Genomic DNA, 6268 nt, shown 5'->3' with positions numbered 1-6268 from the left:
ATGTCATCGGGTCCCAATTGCGCAGATCGATGCTCATGTTGTTGACCACTGGATTGTCTGGTCCAGACCCGATTATTTATAGACCGCTGTCATATAGCTGGAATATTGCTGAGTGTGCGTAAAACTAAACTCACTCACTCACTCTACTGAAATATTTAACAAAATGAACATCTGATACAACTAAGAACAGTATCAAAAGTCGACCATGCTTGCCCTTAAAGGCGCCTGTTGGGGTCGGATGTTGAGGCTTGCTGACTTGGTTGATGTATGTCACCGTATCTCAATTGCGTAGACCAATGTTCATGATGTCAATCACTGGATCATCTGGTCCTGACTCTGTTTGTAGACAGCCGTCATAATTATAGCTGGAATGTGATGTTCAATAACATGAAAGTAGTATTGTAACCCACTAACACAACTGTGGACCTTTGCCCGGCTAGGACCAAAGGTTATATCCGTTTTTGATCAGTGACATGTGACTGTCGTTTAACACTACCGTTGTACAAACTGCCACATTATGGTGATCAAGCGATGATCATATGCCCTATGATGTTCCCGTGATCATACCATGTGATTGATCTTCAGCGATCATGCTGGTCGTAAGAGGTGTTCCTGATCGGGTGGCCAGATGCGCAGATTTGGTTGACCTTATAATATCGTAGATCGATGCTCATGATGCTGATCCTGATCATACCGATAAAATTGCATGATGTTCCCAGTACCGCTGCTGATCATACCAAGCTGTGATGTTCCCTGATCATACCCTATGTTCGTTTTTATGTTCCCTTCGATCATACCTCTAATCATACTTATGTGATGATTCCCCCTGATCGTTCCCTCTAATCATGCCCTAAGATGTTCCTCAAATCTGATCATACCCTGTGATGTTCCTGATCATGTTCCCTGTGATGTTCCCCTGATCATACATACCTTGTGATGTTCCTGATCATGCATATGATGTTCCCTGATCATACCCTGTGATGTTCCCTGATCATATGTTCCCTGTGATGTTCCCTGATCATGCCCCTATCGTTCCCTGATCATACCTGATGATGTTCCCTGATCATACCCTATGATGTTCCCTGATCATACCCTGTGATGTTCCTGATCTGATGTCCTGATCATACCTGTGATGTTCCCTGATCATACCCTGTGATGTTCCCTGATCATACCCTGTGATGTTCCCTGATCATACCCTGTGATGTTCCCTGATCATACCTGTGATGTTCCCTGATCATACCCTGTGATGTTCCCTGATCATACCCTGTGATGTTCCCTGATCATACCTGTGATGTTCCCTGATCATACCCTATGATGTTCCCTGATCATGCCATGTGATGATCATTCCCTGATCATGATCATATATGTTCCTGATCATACCCTATGGTGTGCAGTGATGTTTTCTCTATCATACCTTATGATGTTCCCTGATCATACCTTATGATGTTCCCTGATCATCCCTGTGATGTTCCTGATCATGCCATGTGATGTTCCCTGATCATGTTCCCGTGATGTTCCATACCCTGTGATGTTCATACCCTGTGATGTTCCTGATCATACCCTGTGATGTTCCCTGATCATACCTGTGATCATACCATGTGATCCTGATCATGCCATGTGATGTTCCCTGATCATACCCTTATGATGTTCCCTGATCATATGATGTTCCCCCTGATCATACCTGTGATGTTCCCTGATCATACCCTGTGATGTTCCCTGATCATACCCTGTGATGTTCCCTGATCATGCCATGATGATCATTCCCCTGATCATACCTTATGATGTTCAGTGATGTTCCCTGATCATACCTTATGATGTTCCCTGATCATACCTTATGATGTTCCCTGATCATACCTTGTGATGTTCCCTGATCATACCTTATGATGTTCCCTGATCATACCTTATGATGTTCCCTGATCATACCTTATGATGTTCCCTGATCATACCTTATGATGTTCCCTGATCATACCTTGTGATGTTCCCTGATCATACCTTATGATGTTCCTGATCATACCTTATGATGTTCCCTGATCATACCTGTGATGTTCCCTGATCATACCTTGTGATGTTCCCTGATCATACCCTGTGATGTTCCCTGATCATGCCCTGTGATGTTCATTGATCTGATCATGCCCTGTGATGTTCCCCCTGATCATGCCCTGTGATGTTCCCTGATCATGTCCCTATGATGTTCCCTGATCATGTCCCTGTGATGTTCCTCTATTTCTGTGCTCCTTTGCAGTATATATTAAATAGAAATACTTTCATATATTTTCATTTATAAGAGTGTTATGACATGCTTCTCTGTATGTTGAGATACCTATAAGCAAGGACATTTTACATATGGATGTATATTTTCCTCAAGGGTTCTTACAAAATGGCTTAACGGAATTTTAGTCACACAAATGTAATGGTTACAAAACCTGTGCCTGATAAACACACTGGGAAGGTTCATAACATAAACATTTGCACACACAGAGGCAGATAGACAGACACACACAAAGAGACAGACAGCCACAGAGGATACAAGACACACACTCATAGAGACAGACAGACACACGGACACAGAGGATACAAGACACACACACATAGAGACAGACAGACACACACATAGAGACAGACAGACACAGAGGATACAAGACACACACACATAGAGACAGACAGACACACACATAGAGACAGACAGACACACACAGACACAGAGGATACAAGACACACACACATAGAGACAGACAGACACACACATAGAGACAGACAGACACACACAGACACACGGAGGATACAAGACACACACATAGAGACAGACAGACAGACACACACACATAGAGACAGACAACTACAGAGGATACAAGACACACACATAGAGACAGACAGACACACGGACACAGAGGATACAAGACACACACACACAGAGACAGACAGACACACGGACACAGAGGATACAAGACACACACATAGAGACAGACAGACACACGGACACAGAGGATACAAGACACACACACACATAGAGACAGACAGACACACGGACACAGAGGATACAAGACACACACACACACACATAGAGACAGACACACACAGACACACACACATAGAGACAGACAACACACACACAGAGGATACAAGGGACACACACACATAGAGACAGACAGACACACATACACAGAGGACACACAGACACACAGACACACACACACAGAGAGACAGACAGACACACACACAGACACACAGAGGGATACAAGACACACACACACACATAGAGACAGACAGACACACGGACACAGAGGATACAAGACACACACACACATAGAGACAGACAGACACACGGACACAGAGGATACAAGACACACACACACATAGAGACAGACAGACACACACACACATAGAGACAGACAACTACAGAGGATACAAGACACACACATAGAGACAGACAGACACACGGAGACAGACAGACACACACACACATAGAGACAGACAGACAGACACACACACACACAGAGAGAGACAGACAGACACACAGAGGATACAAGACACACACACAGAGAGACAGACAGACACACACACACAGAGACAGACAGACACAGACACACACACATAGAGACAGACAGACACACACACACAGAGGATATACACACACACACACATACAGACAGACAGACACACGGACACAGAGGATACAAGACACACACACACACATAGAGACAGACAGACACACACACACACAGAGGATACAAGATACAAGACACACACATAGAGACAGACAGACACACACACATACACAGAGGATACAAGACACAAACACACACATAGAGACAGACAGACACACGGACACAGAGGATACAAGACACACACACATAGAGACAGACAGACACACACACTGAGGGTACAAGACACACACAGAGACAGACAGACACACATACACAGAGGATACAAGGCACACACAGAGACAGACAGACAGACACACATACACAGAGGATACAAGACACACACACACACACATAGAGACAGACAGACACACACACTGAGGGTACAAGACACACACAGAGACAGACAGACACACATACACAGAGGATACAAGGCACACACAGAGACAGACAGACAGACAGACACACATACATAGAGGATACAAGACACACACAGAGACAGACAGACACACATACACAGAGGATACAAGATACAAACAGAGACAGACAGACACACACAGAGGATACAAGACACACACACATAGAGACAGACACACAGAGGATACAAGACACACACATATAGACAGACACACACACAGAGGGTACAAGACACACACAGAGACAGACAGACACACATACACAGAGGATACAAGACACACACATAGAGACAGACACACAGACTGACTGACTGAGTTTGGTTTTACGCCGCTTTTAGCAATATTCCAGCAATATCACGGCGGGGGACACCAGAAATGGGCTTCACTCATTGTACCCATGTGGGGATTCGAACCCGGGTCTTCGGTGTGACGAGCCAACGCTTTAACCACTAGACTACCCCACCGCCCCACAGACACACAGAGCATACAAGACACAATATGCAATAAACCCCAATCTTCATGATCTATTTCATCGTGAATATTATTTACCTCAGCCAAGATATTTCAGTTCCATCACGACACCCTGTAACCTATCAGATTTTGACAAACCAGACTTGATATCAGGAGGCATATCTAACGTCGCCGGCCATCTAATCTGGTCATTCCATCCATTGTCCACCTCTTAAGCAATAACATCACGTGGACCGACCTGGACTGACTGACTGAGTTTTGTTTTACGCCGCTTTTAGCAATATTCCAACAACATCACGGCGGGGGACACCAGAAAAATAGGCTTCACACATTGTACCCATGTGGGGATTCGAACCCGGGTCTTCGGCGTGACGAGCCAACGCTTTAACCATTAGGCTACCCACCGCCCCCCGACCTGGATGATGTAACCGGCACCATTGTAACCGATGAAGTTAATAAGAGCTAAATAATTAATCTGGACCATGTAGGCACCATCCAAACGGTTCTCCCTTGAGATTAAGAAGCGTGTGCTCCGACTCTCACCGGATTTACAGGTATCGAATGAAAGTGCCACGCCTGTGAGTGAGTTTAGTTTTACGCCACACTCAGCAATATTCCAGTTATATGGTGGCGGTCTGTAAATAATCGAGCCTGGACCAGACAATCTAGTGATCAACGGCATGAGCATCGATCTACGCAATTGGGATGCGATGACAGGTGTCAACCAAATCAGCGAACCTGACCACCCGATCCTATTTGTCGTCTCTTACAAGCATGGGTTACTGAAGATCAATTCTTACCCGGATCTTCACGTGTCTCCTCACCTGTAAATTGAAAACAGTAGATGTATTTCCTCATTCAGTACCACATGACAGATCGATCAGAACGCGAGTTTCTAAAGTACCATGCGAATATACTGCTCAAAAAGGTGTACAGAACGTTAGATGTTTTCATATGATCATTGTTAATCTATCATGGCGACACGGATTGACTATAGCCATATGAAACATGGGCGTTCATTAAAATATGATCAGCAAATATGGTAGAACAATCACTTACTTAAATAATGAAACGGAAAAAGTGAATGAATATTATTTCTTGATGTGTTATGTCTATATTACCGTTAGAATTACATGACAACTAGAGTACATTATTTATGATCCATCAGATATGAACAGATCAATCTATAATGATAGCCACCCGTGAAGTTCCGGGTCAAAATTGGTCTTCAGCAACCAGTGCTTGTCGTAGGACGCAACTAGTGGGATCGGGTGGTCAGGCTCGCTGTCTTGGTGGACGATTGTCATCCTATCCCAGTTTCGTAGATCGATGCTCATGCGGTTGATCACTGGATTACCTGGTCCAGACTTGATTATTTACAGACCACTGAGATATTGCTGGAACATTGCTGAGTGCGGCGTAAAACTAAACTCACTCACTCTTCGGGTTAGGTTAGCGGTATCTAACAAATGGCATGTGGACACCTTACCATAGCAAGGAGAAAGACAAAGACCAAAATGACCAAATGACCACAAAGTATCACTGCTTGTGTGTCTCATGAAGGCGTATATATTATAGTTTACTAATCAGATAAGTTGGCTAGGCAGGTAACGAGATTATTTAATTAATCACAAGCCAAGCCCAAAAGAAAGTAGCCACGGGCTAGCGGTCAAGCGCTAAAGTCGCACAATGGGAGTGACAATCAATGGTTTCACACAAGTACAATGTCCAGTCCACAGG

This window comes from Haliotis rubra, unplaced genomic scaffold, assembly GCF_003918875.1.
Source record: "Haliotis rubra isolate DU_JTF1 unplaced genomic scaffold, ASM391887v1 Scf214, whole genome shotgun sequence".
Classification (NCBI taxonomy): Eukaryota; Metazoa; Mollusca; class Gastropoda; order Lepetellida; family Haliotidae; genus Haliotis; species Haliotis rubra.
Note: the sequence above shows the minus strand (reverse complement) of the source record.